The following is a 27,021-nucleotide window of genomic DNA, read 5'->3' as shown; positions in this document are numbered from 1 at the left end:
AGTCCAGCAGGAACAGAGGGTAACTCTATCACCCTCTGTTACTAGAAATCGCTGTCCCCATAACTGAGTCTTCTCCAGAACACACATGGCTCTAGTCTCTGAGGACAGATGACTCCACCCGTGGGGACGGGCTGTGAACACAGGTTAGTCTCTATGTTTCTAAGCACGATGTGACTTAAATGCTCTTATGAGGAAAACTGTCAGGGAGTGTTTTAATTTTATTTTACTTGAAAGGGCTTCATAGCTGAGAAAAAGAGAGTTGTGGATAATTCCAGTCAGTTGGGCTCCAATATTTTTTATATTGGAAGGGCTTAAGGTAGTTCTTTCTAAACTGCCCTGTCCAATGAGCTAGAGTGAAAAATACATTTGCCATCATGCTCCAATATGCACATATGTATATATATGTATATGTATATGTATGTATATGTATACATATGTACTCATATGCGTATACATATGTATACATATACATGACTACACAAAAAGATATATAAAATTGAACCAAAAGTTACACAATACAGAAATATGTTACCCTTACTTCAGCAAAGCACTCATTTTCCATTCCACTCCATTCCATTCCACTCCATTCTCAACTCTTTAAAAAGAAAAAAATTTGGAAACTAACCACTACCTTGAGTTCAACAACCACTAACATATTTTGTAGTTTTAAAACACTGATGTAGGGGCAACAATCTGGAAGATGGTGGCTGAAGGACTCAATCGTAAAGCTGGGTCTGCACTGCAGGTGACAGTAGATTGGAAAAATGAGTCAGGGAGAAGGCGGAGAGCAAAAGCCAAGAAGAGGCACTTCCAGGCAAGCTTTGCAATTTTCAACGCACACTCCCTGCCTCTTTCATGACAGCTGTCTATCTACTGATTGATAATATTAGCTGAGTGTATGCAGAAGTCATCAGGTCTAAGTGTTTTACATACGAGAACTCAAATAACACTCGTAATAACCCTAGGTGGCCCAATTTATTACTATCACCCCCATTTTGCAACCAAGGAAACCAAGGCTGAGAGACTTATTGTCTAAAACGAACAATCAGATTTGGCCTCTTGTGTCTGGCTCAAGAGCCCAACCACTAACGTCTGATCTTTGTTGCCTCTTGCTGAGCAGCCGAGCTCTCTGCGTGCTGGCTGACGCGGGTCAAGGGAAGGGGCGGGAGAGAAGACAGGCTCACCACACCTGGTGATGGTTCTCTTGGAGCACTAAATGTGAAGCAGGGGTTGTTAAATGTGAGGCTGCAGAGATAGAGAACGGCCATGATTCTGGAAGGGCATCTAAGTCCCGCCAGAAACCTTGGGCTTTATTCCATAGGCTGGGGGCTTCTAGAACACTGGTTCTGAAGGACAGGGACAAATAAGTTTTGGAAAAATCAGAGTTAAAACAATTGAATAGGCTCCTACATTTGGGATTAGGCAACACTTGGGGAGGACGATAGCCTGTAGCACCCCCATAATTATGGGACCACTGAATGTGTTTTGCCATGAGCATTAAAGAAATATTCAGGGAGCAAGACTGATGGGACTTTCTGACTGATTAGATATGACAGGCGAAGGATATGACAGGTAAAGGACAGAGATGACACTCAGATTTCTGACCTGGCTACCAGCCTCATGTGGCGTCTACCACCTGAGTTTGAGGACAATGGGAGAAGTGTTGGGGGATGGTGAGGAACGAAAAGTCACAGGTGATATGTGGAGTGGGAGGGGCTAATGGGTTATTTAGTTTGAGAAGCCCAGCAGGGAGGTGGGTATATAAGGGACTGAAATTGGGACCGAGGCCAGGCAGGAGATGTAGACTTGGTATTAACTGGACTACCAGTGGTATTAAAGCCTCAGAAGAAAGTCCCTCATCTGGAAAGAACTTGCAGATAGAGAAGAGGGCTAAGAACAGGATCCTGTGAGTATGAAACCTTTAGTGGATGAGCAGAGAAGCAGGAGTGCAGGCCGCAGGGGAGAAAGGATGCCTAGAGATACAAATTGACCCAGGAGAGATGAGTCACAAAAGCCAAGGGAACAGGGATTAAACAATAGAAACTGGAATACCGCGAGATTGCAAGGCTCCATCCCACAGTCCACACGCTTAGAAATTGGGTTCCGGAAACTCTCACAGTGGGAGAATTTGTGCTTAAGAAAACATGTAGAATTGAGCTGCAGGGGCAAAGTCAGGAGTGAAATTTTGACATCACTTTGAGATTTTATTTTAGCATGTACCAATGAGAGCATATTATGTAAAATAATTTGCATCTTGTATCAGGAACAGTATGTTAACTCCTCGAGTGCTTTTTTTTGTGTTCTCCGAACACTAATACTAGGTACTTTCATGTATTAAATGAGACTAATGATCTCATTTGATGCGTAAAAATAACCCTACAGGGCAAATACTATTTTATGTCCATTTTTCAAATGAAACACACACACACTCACCACAGAGGCTTGGATTAGCTAAGTGCCCAAGGCCACTTTATTAGTAAGTAGCAGAGCCAGGATTCTAAAGTGGATTTGTCACACACCGGCCTGAGCCGTCAGCCACTGCACTGAGCGATGTCAAATACACTGCATTGTAAATATCTCCTTACAAATGCCTTTATCACTAGAAACTCTTCAGGTTGTATGTCTCTCAGAGTCTTAGCAAGATGCTTATGCATTCTGCTCCCCGCAGAGAGCACACACACTAAGAACTGAGCTTTAGCTTCTGGTTTTCTGACTAACAGTTTAACACCTTTTGAGCTTCTCCACTCATGGTTCTATATCCTCCATCCTGTGATGTTTGGAGAAATGCAGGCACATTTGCATAAACTCAATCAGAAATGCTTAGGTAAATGGAAGGTAAGCTGTATAGACCATAATTATGCATGAGAAGCACTGGAGGACAGGGAGGGATCACAGTGTGCTCTAATTTCCAAATGTAATCGTTTGCATGTGTTGTGGGGAGGAAACAAACTTAGGTGTGTGAAGCATCCTAGGTGAGGGTGACGGTAGTTTGCAGCTGTCACTTTCCTAGAAACTGAGCACACAGTTTATGGCCTTTTCTCCAACGTGTCAGAAGGTAGCAAAGACAAACCTATTCCTGGAGGTCTGCGTGCAGGAACCTCTGAGCCCTCTTCAGGCTGACAAAATACTAAGCAGCAGACCCTTGACTTCATTTTTTAGAAACAGAGAAAAGATTGCATCCCTTTATGACGGCTGTCAGCTTGAAAGAACTGTGAGTCAGAGCAAAGTGGCATTTTATATTTAGTAATTCATTTTCCACGCGGATCAAGGTGGCAAATCTTGTGCGAAACAGCTCCCCATGACTCACACCGGCTTTTAAAGATTTGGGTAACTAAGTTTGACGAATTGTTATCAATCCAGGTTTGAGGGTGTACACAATTCCTCTGGGCTATTAATAAGATAATACTGTCTCTGTGTGGTTTGGAATGTAATTATTATTTCTTCCCCTCAACAGACCTTTCAAAAAAGGGGGAAGAAACATTCCAGACTTGACAGAGCACTCGTGAGCCACATCAAAAGCAATGCTTCTAGATTTTGCCACATCCAGGAATCTTAGGATGGAGTTGAGGTATAAAACAAAAGTTCAACATGCATGAAGAGGTTTTAATATCAACATTTATATAATGAAGTGCCGACGGCCAAAGAGCTGCTAGAAGGCCAAAGGTCATTTAGAAGGTTCAGAATCACCCCATTCTTGTTCCCTGTGACTAGAGCCTGGACTTTATTCTATCACTGCCCTGCTCAAAAACAGCCCCTTCTGGTGGGCTGTGCCCAATCTAACCTCCGTATTGAATTAGTGAATTCATTTTTCCACCCAAAATTTATTCAGACACCATATTAGGCACTGGGGTATGAAGCCAGATAAAGGCTGGTCCCTGGCTGAGAGGGTGCTCACAGCCCCATGGAGACATCTGTGTGGATTCATGTAGATTGAGGTAGGCATATGGGACCAGAAAGAAGAGATAGAACGATTTTGTGTGTAGGTGGATTCAATCAGATTCCAGGGAAGAGCAGACATTTGATTTGGAGTACAGCACAGGAATTAAAGCAGAGAGCTAGGAGTTAGTGAGGTCTGGGCTTGAGTCTGAGGTCAGCCACTTTGGACATGGTGTTGACCTCTCTATGCCTTGGCTTTCTCATCTGTAAAATGGGGATGGGCTAGCTCAGCACTCTGCCTCAGCAGTACTGGGAGAATTAAATGAGGCCACACATGGGAAGCCCTTAGTACAGTGTTTGGAAGAGTCATGCTTATGACCTGCTTCCTGAATGAGTAAACGACTACCCTCTGCGGGTCAGGCACAGTCTTTGACATCCCCTGCCAAGCGTGACCTGGAGGCGCTGATGGGCTGGAGTACTGAGCAAGGAACACCCCTCTCCCTGGCGCCCCATATGCACTCATATCTTGGTTCAGTATGAGATGGCTTCCTCAGCTCCCTTCTCTCTTCTCTCCCCCAGCCCTTCCACTATCATTTGGGCCACCACCTATTTGATTCCTCCCTGTGTTAGGAATGCTTTCAGTGGTGAATAGAAGACAACTCAAGTGACAGGGTATAACCACCCAATGATATATCTGTGTCGCCTGAAAGTCTGTTGTGTTGGCAGCCATTAAGGAACCAGCCTCTGCCATCTCCCTGTCTGGTGCTGTGCTGTTCATCCTCATGGTCTCATAAGGGCTGCTGCATCTCCAGGTGTGGCATCTACATCTCAGGCAGAAAGAAGAAGGAAAAGCACAGAAGCAAAGGAGGGCACAAAAGGCTGAAGGGAATGCTGGCAAGTCTCTTTTTAAAAGTCCTACCCAGGGACTTCTTCCATGACAGTGGGCGGCCTGGGCTGCGTAGCCATCGCTACCCACAAGACTTGGGAAAGGAAGACAAAGGGAAAGACAGCTGGGGACGGCTTTGGGGTTGCCCATGCAGCACTAGCCATCCTTCAGGTCCTAACTGAACTACCACTCGTCTCATGAACAGTCGTGACAACTGCCATCTTCACGGTTAGCCCTGTCCCCTGAAGGCCACGGCATTTATACTGTTCCTCATTGCTAAGCCTTTGTCTAACATGACGACACTGTTCTCGAGCAGATCACTTCATAGGCCACAACATACTTCCTACTGTGATCTCCTGTTGGACTCTGTCACCTTTCTGAGGTTCCATGAAGGGGACCGACCCAAGCTACCAGGTTGAGATGGTGATCTGGGGCCAGAAGGAGGGATTTTTAGTCCTAGCTCAGGGGCTTTTTAGAATCAAGAAGAACAGATGCCAACATTAGTTTGGTCACTTCTTAGCTGTGTTAACCTGGCAATTTCCTGAAAGTCTCTGAGGCTCAGTTTTATTATCTGTAAAATGAAGAAAACAACACGTCTCTGTGATTGCTCTATGGGTTAAGTGATAAAACATAAGTAGAGTACTTAGCACAATGATTGATGTTCAGTAAGCTATCACAATACAGTAACTATTATTATTCTTATGGGTTGTATGACCTTAGGCAAGACAAGTAAGCTATTTGGGACTCAGTATCTGATCTCGAAAATAGAGAGATACCTGAGGATTATATAACATAACATGTAAGAAGGCCCAGTACACATATCTGTCAATCAATAAATATCAGTTCACTGTGAAGTGAATGGATAATTACCCACTGATTCTTGATGAAATGAAACTCCATATTATATCAAAACCAAGAAATCTGGAAGGTTCTCATCAGTAAAATACTATTGTGATGATGACTTGTTGAGTGTATGTCTCCTGCCAGATACCACATGCAGTGGTGTCATGACCCCATTTTGTAGATGATGAAACTGAGGACATGAGCATTTAAACGCCTCGCCCAGATCACTTAGCCTGGGCTGGGCTCCAGGTTCCTGTAACTGCTTAGTTCACACTCTGCTGAGGCAACCGCACTACCTTCCAAAGACTGAAGGAAGTGGACAAGAGGCTTTAACCTTGAGGCACTGAACAAGTGAGCAGAAACGGAGCCAGCATGGAACAGAAGGAAACACAGTGGGGACCCAGAGCACAGGTAAGAAGTACTACATAATGCAACTTCCGGTTCACCATGGCAGACGAAAATCCAAGATGCCAGTGCTTTGCTCAGCTCGCCCTACAGTGCCATGAATAAGCAGAACTGGAACTCGGGTCTCAGATGACTTATGAGTAGGCCAGGTCTCTTTGCAACAAACCCTTCGTAAACAAGCCAAACCAGCAGCTGATGCCCAGAGTTCTCTCTTTTAATTTGTTCAAAGGGAGATAGGTGTATTTTCCATATTCCCAGCACTAAGCATGTGGGTTTTAAAAAAGAAAATTGGCCAAAAAAATATTGGTAAGAAAGAAGTAATTTCTACTCACAACTTTAAATTTGGAAGCACATCTGAGGCAGGGCAGGGCTGGCTGCTGCTGAGTTCATCATGGCGGCTTATAGGGAACTGACATCACTGTTGACTTTGGAACATCTTCTAGGCTCCAGCGCGAAAGACAGAGTCTCTACCAAGTAATTTCCTGGGTTTAAAAACAACCAGAAGCCAACAGTTTCTTTTGGAGCTAAAGTCTAGAGAGAATTCAATCATGTTAAAATCAAATGAGATCAGGTGAGAGGACCCAGCAGAGGGTCCCCTGGGATCTATTTATCCATAGCTTTGAAGAATAACTGAGCAAACGCTTGGCCTGAAAGAAGAGAAACTATAAACACACGCATGTGGTATCTAGGACAAAGGTCCCATGTTGGAGAGGAGCGGTGACTGGAGTTCAGTTTGGGTCTGTCACTGAGGCTGTCAGTAGACCCCCATCCCCGTCCTATGTCTCCTGGCCTGCGTTTAGGGTGGGGACTCTTGCCCCAAGACTCGGAGACACTGGAAGCACAAAGCATCTGTGCTTTAAGATCTGGGGGCACTACAGTGGGGAGAAGAGATTCCTGGGGCTTTATTGAGGGCCTCGGCGGTGTCTAAGCTGCAAGTGGGACAGGGGACATCTTCCTCCACGGACACTGGCAGGTTTCCGCCATGGGGTCCCACGTGTCAGGAAGCCAAATCCACAGCAAGGAAGGAAACAGAGGCCCACTCTTGTGAGCACGCAGGTAACTGCCGCTCACCACACTCTCAGAAATGACTGGAAGTCCTTGTCATGCAAGAGGTTGGAAGTTTCTCCTGGTGGTCTCTTCTCAGTCCCCAGCTAGGAATCCTCAGATAAACTCGGGTTAAAAATGTAAACACACTTCACCCACTTTAGTAGGCATATGAGGCACCACTTATTATTGCACTTAGCTTTTTTTTTCTTTTTTTCCCACCTAGACCCCTATTTTCCCAGGAAAATGGGTTCTTCATGCCCAGTCTGACTGTCAGTCCCCAGGTCCTGCCTTCTCCAGGAAAAGGGGTCATACCATGTCCCTTGAACCAGTGAGAGATCCAAGCAGGGTGAATGAGAACTTTTCTATGAAAAATGATGTCACAATGCTATGAAATAAATGGTCTTCGTTTTTCTGGGCTATAAAAATAGATGTGCAAGAGACACCATTTCTACTACCGTCACTGAGAGCCCAGCTGAGAATGAAGCCAACACACAGGGAAACGGCAAGTGCTCTTAGGGACGTGGAGACTCCCGCCGTCACCTGAGCCCCGAGAGCCGGGTCTGCCTCTAGCAGGTTTCTGTCCTGGATTTCCTTTTACTTTAAGCACACATGTCCCTCCTTCCAACTTCATTTACTTTGAGTTGAGTTCTTTTGAAAGAGTTCTGTTACCCTGCAGAACTAGAGCTCGGAAACCACAGGCCCTATCATACAGGTTTAACTGGGTGAGGCGGGGTGCAAGGTGTGAGGTGTCCTCTGCTGCACCTGGAAGCTGGCAGCGCCTCTTGTGCAGTAGTAACACAGCAGTCAGTTAAACTGTTAAAGTGTGGAGTTCAAACCTGAGACCGTGAACCTCCTAAGACTGGCATTTAGAGGAGTTGGTAGGAAATAGCAGAAGGTTAGGAAGTGTCTCCTTCTTCTCACAACCTTCACTACTGCACACCAGTCAATGGACAACCTTCCATCCAAGCCAGTCCTTTAGAAGGAAGGAAATGGTAGGCATCTACTTACAGGCATTTTCTGCCTCTGGACAACTGTCCAAGATCCGTGCAAACCAAACTTAGAAGGCCTGGGAATTTGCAGGAGCCCAGTTCCTTACCCAAATAAATCTAGTGAGGCTGGGAAATACAGTTTGAAAGGATCGTGGCCCGAAGGGCTTGGAAACTGGGGAAGTTTGTCCCCTTGTACTCATTCAGAAATACCCTCTCGCTGAGCGCGCCTTTACAGCCTGGGGGCAGGGGACAGATTATGTCTGCCTATTCATTCACACCAGTCACCCAAAGGGTGCCTAGCTGAGGCCTACATGAAGGGGCGGAGCTTTGAGACCCATTAACAAGCAACAGAAACGTCAAGGGTGAATCCAGATTCACCGGCTCTGATTCAAAGAACTCTTGCCTTTGGTTCCTAGCTAGTGTTGTTTCCAGAAGTTGAACCAACCAACTGATGACCAAGATTGCAGGGAGACTTTTGTTCAGGAGAAAGCTCAGTCCTGGCAAAGGCATTTGTGGCTGTACAACTCCCAGGCTCTGAGGCAACGGAAGCTGCTGCCGAAGCGATTCCAGGCCTGGGAGAGGGAGGGGATCGTCCCTAGGGCCTGACTCAGATGTGGTCTTGGAGGGCAGTGGACAAGAGACAGACTTTCAAAGAGCAGAACTGGATGGGCCAGTTGGCTGGTCAGGAAACTCTCTGAACTGACCAAATAATTCATTCTCACTGCTCTACGTGGCAGGACGGCTGTGCAAATCTAGGCCATTTCCCTCTCTTCCTTTTTACCCAAGTAGAAACAACCGTGGCCTTATCCTTTCCCTGTTTTCCCTCCACTATTGCACACTGGGTGTGTCAAGGGGAGTGGAAATTATTACTAATTCCATATGTTGACAGACCATGAACTATACACCTAAATAGAAGGAGGAGGCATTTAGTCAGAAAATGTGGATTTGGAACTGGACGCAGTAACTGAAAGAACTTTGGGGTTGTTTCTCTTTGGGGAGGAGGTGGCTATTTTCATTTGTATATTGATAGATCTCTTTTAAGAAGGGAATATTTCTAGAACATATGGAAAGAAGGGTACAGGTGTGTACAGCACAGCCAGTGGGTGGGGGGCAGCAGCACAGCCCTCGATGTTCCCTAGGTGTACAACTCTGCCTCCACATACTGTGTTTACACTGGGGTTATGGATCACACAGCCCCGCCCTTTTAAGCTACAGGCATTCCAGTTATCTCCTCCTGTGTAACTGATGACCCCAAATTTAGTGGCTTAAAGCAACAATTTATTCTGTCTCCTAATCTCTGGGTTGGCTGGACTCTGTGTGGCCTTCCTGCTACTTTACGGGGGTCATGTGGCTGCATTCTACTGCGAACCCTCGGGCTGGGGTGTCCACGACAGCTCTAAGACAGTACGATAGAAGCTACAAGGCCCTTAAAATGTAGTCCCAAAAGTCACACAATGTCACTTTCACTGCCTTCTATTGGTCAAAACGAATCACAAGGCCAGCTCAGATTCAAGGGGAAGAGACATCAAGTGACCCTCTTGAAGGGGGACAAGGTAGGGAGAAGGGTTGGGAGACCACTTTGCTGATAGTTTACTACCGTTTGCTCCCTGACTACAAATACTCACGTTTCCCTTGTGGGCAAAATACCCCCAGACTCTCCCAAACTCCCCCAAATCTCATCCAATCATGGCATTGGGCTGAGGCCCCAAGTCCAAAGTCTCATTGTCTCATAAGGCCCAATGCAGATTAAGCTCCTGAGGGGTGATTCCTTGAGTAGAACCCCTCAGACGCAACTCCCATTGGTCCAGAGGACTGTGAACTAAAAAGGAACTCATCTGTCTCCCCAGCTATGCAGTTAGAGAGCTGTAATCATGCCCACGGTTCAGTCAGATGTCCCTGACACACAGCGGGACAATGGGGGAGCCAGGAATACATTCAGTTCTGTCCAGTTCTAAAGGCCATGCTCTTTCAGCTGAGGAATATTACACCAGGCCAGGTGGGAGGGAGACTAGTATTAATTAGAATATTGAAATAGAATTGTACGTAGAGATTCAAAAGACCAGAAAAATGTCAAGCTCTCATTCTCTAGTAGGCATCTGACATCCTCCCTTCAAAATAGAGTGAAATTTTATAGCTTTGAATGATTAGATTTTTTTTTTTTTTCATATGGCTCAACATGTTTGTTCTATGTTCTTTTGGTCGCCCCATTATTTTCTTTGCAGCCCCACTGTTTTATTCAGAGTCCTTTTTCCAGAATGAATTCTTCTAGTGTACATTTATTGAACTTGCAATTTTAGTTAGGTCACTTGAAAAGCTGAACTCATCAACTGAGTTGTAGATTTTGGAACAAGTTAGCATGAGAGACTCTGCTCCTGTCTCATGGAAGCAGGCTGCCATGGCAAGGGGGACGCAGTCAACAGAGGCCACGCTAGGACACTCAGTAATAGCTTGTTTTATAAGACATTTATGACATTTCTTTCTCTCCATTGTGCTAGGGCTGGAATGTCACCTAGATTTCACGCACACCAATTTAAACTAAGCAGTACAAGATGCTTCCAGCTCATTTTGTATATTCTATTTCCCAGCCTCAGAATCAGCCATTTTTCTTTTTTATTAGAGAAAGCTATTAGAGAACAAAACCTGGGTTTTAGGTGTATTTGTTGCTGCTGGGGCCTCGTTGCTTGTAGACCTTGTCAGAAGGCAGAGTTAGGAAATCTATGTGTGTGTGCTAGAAGAACCAAGTACACATGCATACACACGTAGCTAGAATTAGGTCTGTTTCTATCCATTGCATCCGTAGTAAGCTAAACACGAGTTCTTACTGATGTCTCAGCCCCTACTCCAATATCACATGGTTCATTCTAGTCTTATCTGTAACCTCCCACTCCAAAGTGAGGAAACTGGCTCCCACCATCTACCATCCATGTAGTGTTGGATACTCCCTGTATGTCTTTACCATGGGTTTCAGAATGGTTAAACCCATACCCCATAAGGGACAGCTGAGCCAACTAGCGTACCGTGCTTATTGCACTTCCTCTCGCACTCCGTCTAACAGTGTCTGTTCCTTCCTAAAGTTCCAGAGGTCAGCACCTCTTTCCCCCCATCCTCTGCAGAGAGTTAAAGATTAAGATTCTTTGGCCACAGTCTGCAGTCCATCTTGAAATCCCCCACCCTCATACTTTTCAAACATTGGCATACATTAAGATCTATGCTGTGTTATAAAGTTCTGTGGACTTTGACAAACGGATAGTGCCGTGTATTCACCACCACAAAACCGTACAAGACAGTTGTATCGTCCTAATGGGCTCCCGGGCTCCACTCAGCCTCTCCGCCTCATCCCGAAGGCCCTGGTAACCACTGACCTGTTGTCCATCTCTACAGTCTTGCTTTTTCAAAATATTATATAAATGGAAGTATTTCTCAGACCAGCTTCTTTCATTTACAGATGCGTTACGTTTCATCCATGTTGTAGCATGGACCAATAGTTCTCTCTTTCTTGTTACTGAATAGCTTTCCATATTGTGAATGTATCACACCTTGCTTATCCACCCCACCTTTAACGGACTTCTAGGTTGCTTCCATTTTTTGTCTATTATGAATGAAACTACTATAAATATTTATGTACAGGCTTTTGTGTGGACATACGTTTTCAACTCAGTTGGGCAAAAACTAAGAGCACGACTGCTGAAATTTATGGCAAGAGTATGTTCCTATTCACAAGAAACCACCAAACTGCTCCCCAACGTGTGTGTATTATTCTGCATTCCCACCAGAACAAATCCTTGCCAGACTTGTTCTTATTGTTTGTTTTTCTTTAATTTAAACCATTCTGATAGGTGTGTGCTGATATCTCATTGTTGTTTTCATTTGAATTTCCATAACGACAAATGATGGGGAATATCTTTCCATGTGATTATTTGCCATCTTTATCATTTCCTTAGTGAAATACCTCTTCAGATCTTTTGCCCATTTTTAAATTAGGTTATTTGTTTCCTTGTTGAGTTTTGAGATTTCTTTGCACATTCTGTACATAAGTCCTTTATCAAATAAGTGACTTTCAATATTTTCTCCCAGTATACGGCTTCTCTTGTCATTGTCTTAACATTGCTTTTCACACAGCAAATTTTTAAAATTTTAATAAAATCCAACATTTCAATTTTTTTTTTTTTCCTAATAGCGTTAACTTTCAGTTTTCAATGTTGGTGAATAATTTCAAGAGACATAATTCCAGTTTTTGTTATTATTGCACAAAAGACACAGACTTGATTCACTTATGCAAAAAATCTGATTGGAGAGGTAGGAGGCAGCTTCCATAAGGGAAGGGGGTGCTGAAGGCCAGACATCCGAAGGCATCCAGGCTACGGGAAGCGGGCTGGTTGTCAGGGTGACCACGTAATTTGTCATCTCCACCAGGACACTCTGGAGAGTGAGGGGCGTGCTATCCATAACTGCATTGAGACAATAGGCAGGCACTGCCGCAGACAGTCTCCTTGGAATTTCTTGTTAGGAAGCTTCAGCTCCAGCTCTTCCTTAACCTTTAGCCTCTCCACTTCAATTTCTGACGAGAGAGAGAGAGAGAGAGAGAGAGAGAGAGAGAGAGAGAGAGAGAGAGAGAGAGATTGCAGAACTTGGGTCACACGCCGATACCTTGGACAGGAGAAGGTAAGACAACTTGACTGATGGTCTCATGGAGACTGAACTCAATGGCAAAGAAGCACCCCCTGCCTATCTTCCCCTGAAGGGAAGTCAAAAATCCTCTGACCAAGTTAAGAAAAAAAAGAAAATGACGAGGCAGGCAAAACAGGAAATGTCTACTCCCTCATAGGAGGCATGGATGGCATAACTGAGGCCAAATGACAGATTTTCCAGGAGACAAATTGCATGCTTGAAATTTCGGCTGTGTGGTGTCCTGCAGTGAAAAGCACTTGGTTGTTCCAAGTCAGGAGACCTAGGCTGAGGCCCTGACTCCACCACTTTTCAGCGAGTGCAACCTGCAAGGTGCTGGACCGCGGTTAGAAGCTGTTCCCTCCCCTCTCACCCGAGGACCCAGAGCCTGGCAGGAGGAGGGCTGTTCTGAACACGGAAGGAGCCCATACAGCTGGCCCTTGGGTGCCAGCGCCCTGCAGACTGTCAATGACACCTGTCCCTGCAGCACCCAGACCTTATTCTTTTTCTCAAAAAGATGTCAACCCTGCAATAGAAGTGGAATAGTTCAGTGTTTGGAGGTGAATGAGTCTGGGTTGGAATCCTGAAGCTGACATTTTTAACTGTATGACTTTGGGCAAGTTTCATAACTTCTCTAAGCTTTCATTTCCTTAAAAGGGAGAGTGATATCCGCTCCAGGGTGTTTTATGAGGCTTAAATGAGATGAGAGTTTTGAGAGTGCCTGGCGTCCTTTCCAGCCCCAGTAGGTGCTCAATGAACACTGTAGAGGCGGCATGTGCATTTCTGGCTCATCAGAGCTGCTCAGTGCTTCTGAGATAAACAAGAACCCCTGCAGCAAAATAACATGTTCTCAAACCACAGAGCAAATAAGTAATTTGTCAGGAAGTCCACGAGATAAGAAGGCCTGGATCATTTCCAGGGTATCCTCCAGTAAACACGGAAATGCAAACGTAACACAATAGTCTGTGGTGTTTCTCGAAAAGTCTGTTAAAATCGACTATGAGGAGGAGCCTGCATTTGAACGGAGAAATCCCTCCTCGTCATGGATAAAACTCTGGAACCCACTGGCCTTGTCCTTCCTGCTCCCAGTTTCCTCCAGTTGCCACCGCTGGCTGAGGAGCTTGGAGGAGCAAAAACAAAATTAGAAAGCTGGACTGGAGGGGAGGTGCGAGTTTCATTTCCATGTCTTTCATTTTGTATTTGACTTTAGGAAATCACTATCTACTCCTAACCCCCGTTCTTTCACCTACAAGAGAAAATGGCTCTTGGGAGCATTGGCAAGTCCCATGCACAGGTGCCACCCCAGCCTGTGGGGCGTCATGAATGCATCTGGGCACTGTCTCCTGTTAAGTGAGCCCTGAGGGGCTTCCCAGCCTCCTCTAGGCAACCACCGAGAACCAGTCATTGTGGGGTCATGAAATGAGCCATGTTTATAGCAGCGATGATAACAGCTAATGCCATTTAAGTGCTTACTGTGGGCTTTATGTGCTTTTAACTCATTCATGCCTCACACCAACTAACTCTCAGGCACTGTTATTATCCCCATTTTACAGATGGGAAAACAACAGGACTACTGATTCCTAAGAAAGAAATCGATGTGAAAGCCTCTTCTCTTGTCTTAGTGTTGACTAGGAGCAAAGAGGAGACGATTCCTACCAAGTTTTCTACCCTCTCAGGGAAGTCCTAGGAAGATGCTCCTGTCCCCAACCCCGCCCTTCTCTAGTGCCACGTGCCTCCTATAGAGGAGAAACTGGGACCCACTGGGCAGAGTGACACCAGTAGGTGTAAAACTGAGTTGGAGCCACGTGCATGGGCCCAGCTGGAGTGTGTGCTCAATGCTCCTTTCTCAACTTTTTCTCGGACTCTGACATAGCCTGGGGCACCAGCACCCTGCCCAGACCCTCTCCCAACCACCATGTTCCCACTCTGACCAGTGTATCAGGTGGGAGTGGGAGTGTGGGTGGAGGCCATCTGACCTGCATATAAACCATTACACTGTATTATCCAATCTAGTTTTCAGCAGTGAATCCCGCATAAGAAGGAAGATGGGGCACCTGCCTCGCCATTGACAAAACCCACACCTCATCCAGAAGTGACCAGGGACACGTGTGCACGGGCTCACTCCCTCATCCTGGACGGAGCCTGGATAGTCAACCTTGAACCCCTTACTCTGAGATCCCTTTAAGGTCCTGCATTCTGTGATTCCATCAGACAAATTTTTTTCCTGGGACTGGCTGTAACCTTAGGTGATTCTGGGTGTCCCTGCATCTCTTTCTCTCTTAGTCACTCTTCTCTGTCTCTCTGTGTCTAGTCCCTTTCTCTTCAGTACCTGCTTCACAGGAAGGACGTTCTCCTGGCTCAGCACCAACCTATGTCCTACAGGCTGACATTCAAGTGTCTTCACGGCGCAAAACGTGGCCAAGATGCCTCCTGGCTGCCTGGCATATGGACACTAGTCATGACAAAAGGAGGGGTTTGGAAAATCTTTGTTCCAATAAGAGGACTCCCATATTTCATGTGTTTTCATAACAAAGCTCTTTGACATTCAGTATTTTGTCTTATTTGCACAGCCCTGTGAGATAGTTATTACTAGTTCCCATTTTACAGATGGGGAAACTGAAGGTCAATAAGGTAAGATTCACTCAGAACCTAAATCATAGATCTGGGTTTCAAAAAGTTAGGTTTTCAACTCTAAAATACATAAATGGAAGAAAGATGAACTTTCCAGACCATCAGAGTGGATCCAAGGCCTACAGTCAGCACTGTAAACAGGAAAACCCACTGGTCTAGGCGTCAGGAGACGTGGGATCTCGTCCTGACTCAGCAGCTGACTGGGTGGCCTTCAGCTCTCCCAGCCTGTCTTGGCCCGTCTCTATTTGTGTAAAATGTTAACACCGCCACGTGGCCTCCCTGCCTCCCAGGACACAATGAGAAAATGACTGTGTGTGCAGAGATATGAAGTCGTCGGCATAACCATCATTGATCCCACCCCCATTTGTGCTGCTCCTTTAGTACCGATCTGTCGACCTCCACCTATCTGCCTCCACCCCTCTCCTAGGCTGGGGTCACCTTCTAAGGGGTCTGAGCAGAGCTGCATGGGAATGGGGAAGGACACAAAAGTCCCTGGGCTTCCCTGGGACGTGGTCAAGGGCTTATTTCCTGGCAGGCATGGTGTTTGGGGTGGGTCCTGTGGCAGGCAGCAGGTAGGCTAGAGATCAGGGCACTGGCCAAGGCGACTGCTGTCTGGGTTCCTGTGGGCATGATGGCACCTGGCAGGGATCAGTGAGGAAGACCCATGACAGGTACTGAAGGGTCCCCGGGCATCAGGGGCTTCCCTTAGGAATCCTAGTTACTAGCCATGGGGGCAGCAGATGATGCTCAGACCCCATCTGTCCTGGTCACCAAGAGCTCTGAGCTGAGAAGGCTGAGCTCTTAGAAGACAAAGGATCAGGGGACAGAACTGGGGCAGGCACACACTGACATAGCCAACCAATAGGGCTGCCCACTTAGCCCCCAAGTTTGCTCAGAAGCCCCCGCTGTCCTGTCCGCCTGCAGCTGGAAAAGAGGCAGAACTAACAAAGGCCATTGCAGGGCTTCATTTTCTCCACAACCAAGTTCATGGTGTAGGGTTTGACCCATTTGTCTGGAAAATTGTGCTCCCTGAGGGCCTTTCAAGCCAGCCTTACTGCTTCTACATTTTGAGTCAAATGACATGTGGGGTGGAATTCAGAAACTTCTTCCAAGTTCCTCTGGAAAAGGTCTGACTTCCAACCTGACATTCGGTGCCGAAAAACACTGAGGCATTCGGTGCCGAAAAACACTGAGCAAGAATGGTGCTCTCCTCACAGGGAAGACGAGAGCCCCACTTTCCAGCATTCAGAGGCCGCTCCACTCACTCATGGGGTGATGACCTCTCCAAAGTAACACGCTAAGAACCCTTTTCTTATTTTGCAGATGGATCTTTCCAAAAGGGTCCCATCAGATCAAATGGTCCCGGCCGCCCATCCCCCCAGAGGAATGCCCCATCGCCTTACCTTGCTTAACGGCAAATCATAGTTGACCCAGGTGACTTCGCAGGTATTCTCTCCCCGCACTTTGCACTATTCCGCGCATGGCCGCACGACACTGGAGTCACTTCTATTCAATGGACTGGTGGGATCCTTTCATGACTCTGTGTCTTTGCATATTTTTTAATTCCACACGTATTTATTGAGTGTCTCAGGTATACCATTCTAAGCTGAAGAGAGAGAGAACAGGACAGTAAAAGTTCTTACATTCTAAAGGAGAAACAGACATCAAACTAACAACCAAGTAAATATGTAACCAATGTCAGTGATAAGTGCTCTGAGAGCTAACGCCAGATAAAGGGACAGAGAGCCACAGAGGCCACCGTTTTAAGGCCTGTGGATAAGGGAGTCGTCTCTGAAGAGAAGATGTTCAAGCAGAGGCCTGAGTTAAAGGAGGAAACAAGCCATGAAATATCTGGGGAAGGAGAGCGGCCTCCAAGCTCAGGGTAAATGGGACTATTGGTGCACAAGATCGAGACGGTCCCTGCTCTTATAGAGCTTACATTCTCATAGACTGAAGAAATAATCCCATGACATCTGTCACTGGTAAACACTCAAATAAGAAATACGATAGTGTGATGCATGTTATTACAGGGGAATGTAAACTGGTCTGGGTATGTTGGATCAATTCTCCCAATTATCCATTTCCAGTTTGGGTCTCATCCCTGCTCCACATCTAGCAGATTTCAGTGGGAATGGGACCTTGATGGGTGTCAGATACATGTCCCACACTTGTCTTCCCATCAGAATCATCTGGAGAGCTTTACAATGTGCTGATGGCTGGCCTTGCCACACACCAATGGAGTCGGGCTCTCTGTGGACGGGCCCAGGCATTTGAAAGAGTGGGCCCGATACAAACTCAACGTTTTGAATCCAGTATCCTTATGCTTGACCAGCTCTAATTATTGGGAGGCTCACTCCCCGACCCCACTAACATCCAGTCCATTTTGAGCAGTTCAAATCATTAGAAATCAGTCCTTTATGTAGAACAAAAGTCTTCACTGCTTATAATTTTGCTGTTCTGATCAAAGTTGTATAGTAGATGCCAGCGGCTCTTCAGATGTTGTGTTTTATTGCCTGGAATTTTAATGCTTAAAATGAATTGTTAGCGATAGAAATAGATTTTACTCATCTGGCTTCTTTTGAAAAATCAGAAGATCTGTGAACAGAGGGCTGGTTTTCTAAAGGGAAGAATGGACAGGAGCTAAGCAGCTGCTGCCTGATTTTAGCTGGGGCACGAGTGAGCCACGGTGCCACGTAACCGAGCACGACCTGTGTCATTTTCACCTGGGTCGTCTTGTTTTTATCGTCTACCCAATGCCTCTAGATGCTGAGTCTGAGACCTCTTTCCTGGCTCTGTTTCTGGAAGGTCCATGAGTCCCCACTGTCTTCCATCTGATAAGCTACCCCACCCGGATTCAGTGGCCATCACTCTCTGGGGCTTTCCAAGCCCAACATCCGCAGCACCTCAGCTCTTGGCAGAAGCAGGTCTCCAAACTTTCCACCATCTTGGTTTCTCCTCTGGATTCCTCAGGTTGTCAAGTTTCCCCAGAAGCAGGAAGCAAAGTTCACTTCTCAGGTGGTCAAGGTAGCTGATTCACTATGGATTTTCAGGTGTGTTTCCTCTGTGACAATCCTGGGTTTGTCTGTCTTCAGATTCCTCCAATCCCTCCCACCACCACTCTTGTTTCGTTTCATTCACTCTACCTTTGACATTTTAATTTTACCTTCCTTTCATTTATCTGCCACCTGCCCAATTCTCCCAGGCATCATTCATGATTTTATTAAGAGATTATTGCTTATCTACGTTATAAATCTACTCAGATCGCAGAAGCTGCCAGTTCAGGTGCAGTTAATAATGTCTTCCTTGATCTTTTGCAAACAGTTTCGCACTTTATTAAGGATCTTAGTGAGCTCCTCTCACCACACATGTGCTCACCCACAAGCACTTACCCACACACTGATACTCAGCAAAGCCTAATGTATGTTTTCCTGCAACTTTCTTATAAGTAGAACATCGTCTCTATTGGGAAGGAATACTTTTGCATTTTGATCAATAGAATAAAAGTAGGCCCAAACCCCAGCCCAGTCTCCCACCATGCAGGGACCTGGGAATTAGCTGCCACTAAAGTCCCCTAGGAAGGAAAGTGGTCTTATGTAACAGACAGAGAAACATTTGAAGTTCTTTCTTGAAAATCAAGGAGGAAAGAGACAGGAGGTAGCTAGTGACTGCATAGGGCAGCAATCACCTATGAAAAGGTGGCCAAAGAAGTACCCCTGGAGAAAAGGGAAGTTTCCTGAATGCTCTGCTCCTTCTTCCCATCTTCAGTCAAATATACGTTGATCACGAACTTTTTCAGTGGCAGTGCATTCCTTTGAGGAAAAGCAAAGTGTTGCCAAGCTTGGTATTCAGGTTTTGAGGGGTCAAAAGCAGAAAGGGTACAGGCCCTGGCAGAGGAGGTCACGTGTGGACAAGTCTCAGAGAATTGAGCACATGGCTGGATTCTGAGCTAATAATGCCAGTTCTCCAAGATGCAGAGGTCCCCAGCTATCCTTTCACTTATCTATATTTTGCCATTTATCTATTGACTAACACATCATCTGTCTATGTCTGTGTCCTTAAAGTTAGCATAGCAAATGGTTCTCTGGTATATTGGACAACAAAACTTCACCCTATATTGGAGTTGTGTGTACGCACGTGTGTGTGTGTGTGTGTGTGTGTGTATGTGTGTGTTAGTGGGTTTCATAGATCCATAGAAGCTAAGAAATGCAGAGGAAATTTAGGATTCTGTTCATAAGTGGTCTCTGAGTCTTCTCTACTCATTGCTATTCACCTGTAAGTATATTTAAACACCTCCCGTGCTGGAACTCCGTGAAGCAGCCAAACCCATCCCTGGACAATTACAAGAGGGAAGATCTCCTTAGACTGAGGCAAACGTCTTCTCCCAAGTTCCATCCATTTACCCTCAACCAACCCTGACAGCTCCTAGGACAAACACATCATTCTCCCCAGAGCACTCTTTAAGATACTTTAAACAATAACAAGCCCCCAGATCCATTTTCTTTATTCATTAGTTCCATTTTCAATGTTCCTCCCACAACACACTTGTGATCCCCTCTCAACATTCTGGTAACCTTCCATTGGATGAACTGATCCTGCCAGGGGCCATGGATTCCTTGGCTCCCAAACCTCACAGATCACAGGTTGGCTATTAGGGATGGACTAGCTTCCTTCTCATAGTATCAATTCTAATGCCTCAGGAAAAGAGTCTGATTGGTTCAACAGTGGTCACATGCTTACCTCTGGACCAATTAACTGTGACCCGATGGACAGGATTTTCAATGGCACTAGTAGCACGGAGTTGGAGTGGCGGGAGGAATAATTTCCCTGAAAGGATTATGAAGTTCCCAGTAAAAGGGACCGAGTCAGAGAAAAAATAGATGTCCTTGTCACTTGCTGTATGTCTTAGGGAATTCTACTGCACTTCGGTTTGCTCATCTATAAAACTAGAATAATAGCAGTTATCTCGCAGGTGTAATGTAAAGAGTAGATGCAATAATGGGTATCTGGCACCTACTGCATACACCACGCACTTTTATTATTCATACATTAAACGACTTTTATCTTTCATACTTTAAAAAATTATTTCCCCCATGGCTAAAGTGAGAGTCAAGTAAAGGTCATTATTGAGAAGACGGGAAAGTGAAGAAATGAGTAGAACATCTCCCATATTTTACATCTAGTTCAAGTAATTTCCTACACAATTATCTAACATATCTTAGCCTACTGTTTTCACTTAGTAGAATTCACAGGTACACCTGTCCACGTTTTTGTAGAACAGGGCATACTCGTAGCTTACACTTGGTGAGTGATTACTGGTGGGCGCAAGCGTGTCTCCTGAGAGGAGGAGAACGCCCTCAGGTATACGTTTGCATGTGTTACTTTGCAGATAAAAAGGGACGCTCACTGAGGAGAAGGGAAATAGTGACAGTGCAGATGGCGCGGATGATGTCACATTCTTGAGGTGGTCACATGGACTTCACCGGAGCTTCAGGGAGATGAGACCTTCAGGTTAAACTGAAAGGAGGGGTCTTTTGAGGGAACTTCATTAGAGAGATAACTCCCAAATTCTTTTAGAAATACGACAGGGCCTTGGTAACTCCACAGTCCTGATTTTTCTTCGGTACCCAGGAGGATGGCGGTTTCAGAAGCATCAAAGATGGCTGTCTTGAGACAGGCTTGTGCGTGGGCACCATGCACCTGAAGGTGGGACTTTTGGAGGCAATGGACATCAGCAAGGAGTCAGGGCCAGGGAAAGCAAGCAGAGAGAGAATGTATTTCAGAGCTTGAAGTGCAGACTTTCTGGTGAACCACATAGGACACTCTCTTAAGACATTCAGAAATGGCTGCGTGAGACTTCTTAAACAGGTGGAGTCAGAAGCTAATGACTTTTGACATATTGCTTATGTACTCAGGTGAGGTGGGGGGAACTCATAAACTCTAAGTTAGCATCGGTCTTACATCTGCATCCTATACTATCAAAGAAACTCCCTAGAATTTCTCTACTCAGTCCTCTATTATTTACTGTTTGGATGGTTTCCAGTTGTTCATTATAATAAATTCTGCAGTCATGAACAGTGATTTACTAAGCTCTTAATTTTTAAATGAAAGAAAATAGGCTTATTTGCCCCCAAAGAAGAAAATAATGGGATAATTATGCAGTGATTGGTCATTGTACAAATTAGAAAATGGAATAATTAAAGTGGCTAAAGATGTGTAACTTCTTTCAATTTTCTATGTTGTATTTTGACTTCATAATTCATAAAAAGCAGCATGCTGCAGTGCACACAGATACGCATATATAATTCCATACTTCCATATAATGTGTATATTCTATAAGTGATGATAAAGGGCAATGCTAGAGGGTAATTCATTGGGTATTGGGCTCTCCTTATGTCCTGTATTAGCCAAACTAAGAAGAGTACTTCCTACTGACATTTCTCATGAGCGAGGACCACTATGGATATGGTGCAATGGTTTCCTTTTCTGTCTGACCACATCCTGACTTTTGAAAGCCAATCTGAGGCATTTGTGAATCAGGATCCCAATGGCCTGCAAAAAGGGTCTACAGTCATAAGTCTGTCTTCTAGAGACGTGGTCTGGAAATGATACTTCTCAGGAGCCTGTGCGTTTTGCAAAGTCCTGCAGGAATTTGTACTGGGGTTGGACAGGAGTTTGGACAGTCCTCAAGGTCCCTCGATCTTACTTCCACCCAGATTGTTTTGCATTTGTTTTATTGTTTCACTGTCACATAAAAGGATTCCTCGGATCGTAGGACTTATAAGTAAAGCACTTCCTAATAACCCTACAGGAGTCCCTATTATTCCCTGCTGGTTCCTTGTACTATCACACCCACCTCTGGCTTTTTCCGGATTTGGGTTCTTCTGGAGTCTTCTCACTCAGCTTAGCTTGGCCTCAGGCACTGGCAGCTCCTATTATTACATATTATATATTAAATGAATATTTTTAGATATTGCATCATATATTGTTACATATTAAATTACATTAATTTTCCCCATTTCAGTAGTCAGCCCTGAGTACCTCAGAATGAAGAGGGAAGAGTTAATTTTTAAAAGTGTTCTTTTGTAAGCAATGTTAGTCCATTTTTCCACCAAGAGCAGAGCCTTATTGCATATTCCCCAGATCATATAAGTAATACATATTCATTGTGAAAAAATTGAACAATACGTAAAATTATAAAGAAGAAAATAAAAAATCAAATAAAATCCCAGCACTCTAAGCTAGCTACCATGAAAATTTTATTATGCATATTTCAGACCTCTCTTTATGCAAACATATAGGAAGAACCTTATAATTTTAACTAAATGGGGGAAATACCATATAATTAGAGATAAGTTCTGTTTCTTTCCTTCCTTTCTCCACCATTTACCGGATAACACATCCTCTCTCCCCATCCCGCCTCTTTCCTCCGCATTTACATATACACAGAAGTTTTTAAAAACTTGTAATGAATATTTGATCTTTATGTATACTGTTATTAAATATATGAGTTAGAGCTACCGTGTTTCCCCGAAAATAAGACCTAGCTGGACAATAAGCTCTAATGCGTCTTTTGGAGCAAAAATGAATATAAGACCGCGTCTTATTTTACTATAAGACCAGGTATATAATGTAATGTAATATAATGTAATGTAATGTAATGTAATGTAATGTAATGTAATGTAATGTAATGTAATATAAGACCAGGTCTTATATTAATTTTTGCTCCAAAAGATGCATTAGAGCTGATTGTCCGGCTAGGTCTTATTTTCGGGGAAACACAGTATTGGTAGATACAGACATATGACACATAACCTCAATATTCCAAATACATGAGGCATGCAGGACTGGGCAGAGGGAGAAGATATGTAGCAAAACAGTTGCAACCTCTATTGCACACAACCTCAGCCCCACACAAAAGGAGCTCTGGAGCTCTGCTGGCCATTCAGAAATGTCTTGAATTGAGGCAAAGATGGCAGGCCTTGGTAGCCTCACGTGGACCAGTCACTGGATGTGGGCTCTCCCACATCCTCTTGGATGAGGCCCCTTGGGGGGTGCAAGCTGTGAGCAGCCAGCACTCTTGGAGGCTGTGGGAACATGAGTCTTGGGCCTGCAGCGGGGAGCTGGCTGGCACGCCACAGCACCCACATGTGGGAAAGATGAGACTAACCACAGGCTTCAACTGCACAGAGGTCATCTGTGAGCTTCTCTTCGAATGAGAATTTGGGGTGGAGTGGTAGGGAGGAAAGTGAGCTTGAGTGCAGTAAGAGTAAATGGGTAGAAAGAGACTGAAGAATAGTAAATACCTAACAGCCACTTTAATGTATTCTGATGCAAAGAAGAGCAAAGATAAGCTGGGGTAGCTGGAGGAGGAAGTGGGATCAGGAAAAGTGACACTGTGTTTGTCGGTTGATGGTCCTGATGCTGAAGGGGCAGAACAAGCAATGGTGCAAGCGTAAGGTTCAGAACTGCCTCGATAGCCTTGAGGATTCTATTACAAGGGTTTTAAAGTATTATTATATTTTATGTCATATTGCATTTGTGAGAACCTACAAAAATGTTGAATATTGACGGAATTCAATGGACATCTCACCTTGTGTTTGATTTGAAGAGAAAAAGCTTCAGTTTCACTATTTTAGAATGACATTTAAGGGTAGATTTTCATAAATAATGAATCATTGCCTAGTTTCTAATACTTTCTTAAATATAATCATAATGGCTACTGAATTTTATCAAATTCTCTTCCGGCGTCTGTTCATAAGATCTTACCCTACCTCCTTCCTGCCCCCAGCACATGCCTTTATTTGTAGCAAAGTGGTTAAGACCAAGGTGAAAAGCTGTACTCCCTGGATGAGGTTTCCAGCCCTACACCAGCCACACCGCTCCTGTATGATCACAGAAGCTTATCGTATCTTCTCAATGCCGTGGGTTTCTTATCTGTAAATGTCAATGCTAATTAAGAGTATGATGACCAAAACAGAATTATAGTGACAGAGCAATTGTGTGGATACACACCAGTCATTTAGCAGAGTATCTTGGTGTAGTCTGTGCTGAATACACATTAGCCTTCGACATTTTTATTATTCATATAGTAACAGATTTGCTGATACAGCATCTTTGGAATAAAGCTTACTATGTCACGGTGCTTAACCTTTTTGTTACTATTGAAAATGTTGCATGCTTGGTCACAAATAAAATTGATCCATAGTTTTTGTAATAATTGCCAATGCTGTTTCTCTTTTCAGGACTTTGCAGGACTTAGTGTTAAGGTTTCACTTGTTTAAAGAGTTGCATTGTTGAGCTTTTCATTTTTTCTTGCATCGTCAGAGGTTTCTAAATAGCACTGGGAATATGCGTGCTTTACTGGTTGGATAGGACTCAGTTGTGACACCATCTGATCCTTATGCTTTTTCTTTAAGGGTAAATCTTTCATCACTTTTCCACTTTTTTTTTTTTTGTAATTAATCTGTTCAGATTTTCTACTTCTTCCAAAGTAGTTTTGGTAGCCTGTATTTTGATTGGGAGATAACAATTTTTCCATGTTTGTTTGCATGTTTGTTTACTTGCATGTCATAGATTTACACATATTATTCACTTTCAATTCTTAAAAATCTCTTCCATATTTATGTTTAAACCTCTTATTTAATTTGAATGCTACATATGTTTCTTTTTTCATTAATCAGTCTCATAAGGCAATTATATATTTTTGATTTTTTCAAAGAACCAGATTATTTATTCTAAAACATGTACCTTTTTCTATGTATTATATTAACTTCAGTTTTTACTTGAATAAAATTTTCTTCATGCAGACTTTTTGGTTTGTTCTTGGTTCTTATTTTCTAAGCAGAGGCTTAATTTCCTGCATATTTTGTCTTCCTTCTTGTAAAACTATGCCATTTTAGGCACTGAATTTTTCCCTGAATATTGATTTCAGGGAAATCACAGGTTCTGATTTCTCCTTTTTATTTTTTTATATAATCTGTAATTTCATTGCAATTGCCACTCTGTGTTTTTAAATTTGGGGTGCTCTTTTAAATTAATTATTTATAAACATTATGATTTTGATCACATTATGTAGTTTATCAAATTTCTATTTTTGAATTTCTTAGCTGTTTTGTACTCGTGAATATGATGAATTTTTGAAAATGTTTGTTAGACAGATGTAAAATGTATAATATATAGTCAAAGAACAAAGGGTAATATACATGCACATATAATTTATAAATATGTATATAGTGTGTGAATTAATTCCAGTATATATATAATACTAATGTTGCTACTTTGGCTTTCTCATTGGCTTCTATTTTCAACTCTTTCTATTATTTTGTCTCAAATTCATTCTTTTTTGTCAACAATATGGAGATGGGTTTTATTTTTAAAATGTGTTTGGCAGCCTTTGCCCGTTCGCATATAAAATAATTATATATGGTTTATTCCTTTCACATCCTTTGTATTATTATTCATTGCACATCATTATTTTCTCTTTTTCCTTTTATTTCTTTTTTGCCGGTCGGTTCTAGTTACTAAACATCCCCACGTATCCCTTTGTTAGTTTAGAAGGTATGCTGTTCTTTTTGATACCACCACCAATGATCTCCTCTTTCTTGAACTTCAGAATCGCTGTTCTATTACTGTATTAAGATATCAATTATTACTCTTAACCAAGATTCTGTAACCCACCTGCCATCTTCCTACCCCAACAGAGTAAGAATTTAGAAATATTTTTACTTCTCCCCTCTGGTCTATTCCACATCTTCAGGGCTTTATTTACAGAAGGAGTCTTTTTCTTCCAGTTTTAAACATTTTCTCTTGTAGCAGGTCACTTCCATTTCTGGATTTCTTCTCTGGTATGCTATACATTTCAAGACTTTTGATAATCATGGGCATCTGTCTTTTTTTAGTTCTCATTCTAGCTTCCTCCACCTATCTTTTGTCTTGAGGTCTCCTGTTAAATTTATTTCTTGTTTGATTAGAGTCCTTACTTCAGTGTTTTCTTCAGGTGAAGTGTAGGTGACACATTCCTTCAATCCTTACATAGCTGCAGATATCTTTCTTTCACACCAACCAATAAATATCACCTTGGGTGGATATAGAAATCTTGGGTCAAGATTCATTCCCTAGCAGCCTACAATGTTATTCCATTATCTTCTACCTTGGTACTCTGGATGAGACATCCCATGCCAGTTCGATCTTGTTTTATCTTGATAAATTATTATCATTTCTGGATAGAAGCTTTCAATGTTTTCTCTTTATTTCCAAGATTCAAAAACAAAGAACACTGTCTGACTTTGGCTGGGTTGTGCCTTTTCTAATATCAATCTTGCCTGGAATTGGTTGAGGCTTTCAGAATCCAGACTCAAGCCTTCCTTTAACTCAGTGCATTTTTTAATGTATTAACTGTTTTATTATAAGTCTTTCACCATCTATTATCATTTTGTTCATCTATAAGTAGTGAAGTAGTGTTAATGAATCCACAATACATACTAAATAAGGTGTCTTTCAACACAAACACACATATAAGAAAGTTATGTATTCATCGGTTGATGAAATGCGGTGGCAAGAGGCTCTCAGCAACCTAACCCTGTATTTCCTCAAGAGCAAATGGTTCAGTACTTGCTAATTCAGTGTTCCCAGCAATTTTATAAACAACTACCACAAGTAATAAGAATCAACTCTATCTGG

The 27,021-nt window shown here is 43.6% G+C and overlaps 2 long non-coding RNA genes across 3 annotated transcripts in view; both read right to left on the bottom strand.

Annotated features, from left to right (window-relative positions):
- LOC148757827 (uncharacterized) overlaps window positions 1-6,493 on the bottom strand; it is an 85,313-nt gene extending 78,820 nt beyond the window's left edge. The window contains exon 1 of the long non-coding RNA XR_016021628.1: window positions 6,343-6,493. This is a non-coding gene — a long non-coding RNA (uncharacterized LOC148757827). The remainder of the gene's footprint in view (window positions 1-6,342) is intronic.
- A 10,160-nt stretch (window positions 6,494-16,653) lies between these two features.
- Window positions 16,654-27,021, bottom strand: part of LOC141567921 (uncharacterized) — a 48,795-nt gene continuing 38,427 nt past the window's right edge. For both annotated transcript variants that reach the window (XR_012490895.2, XR_012490894.2), the window contains exons 2-3: window positions 22,196-22,271; window positions 16,654-16,948 (exon numbers count right to left, since the gene is read on the bottom strand). This is a non-coding gene — a long non-coding RNA (uncharacterized LOC141567921). The remainder of the gene's footprint in view (window positions 16,949-22,195; window positions 22,272-27,021) is intronic.

This window comes from Rhinolophus sinicus, chromosome 6, assembly GCF_057876585.1.
Source record: "Rhinolophus sinicus isolate RSI-liver-muscle chromosome 6, RSI-T2T, whole genome shotgun sequence".
In the NCBI taxonomy this organism is placed as follows: Eukaryota; Metazoa; Chordata; class Mammalia; order Chiroptera; family Rhinolophidae; genus Rhinolophus; species Rhinolophus sinicus.
This window is presented reverse-complemented; position numbering and strand designations above follow the sequence as displayed.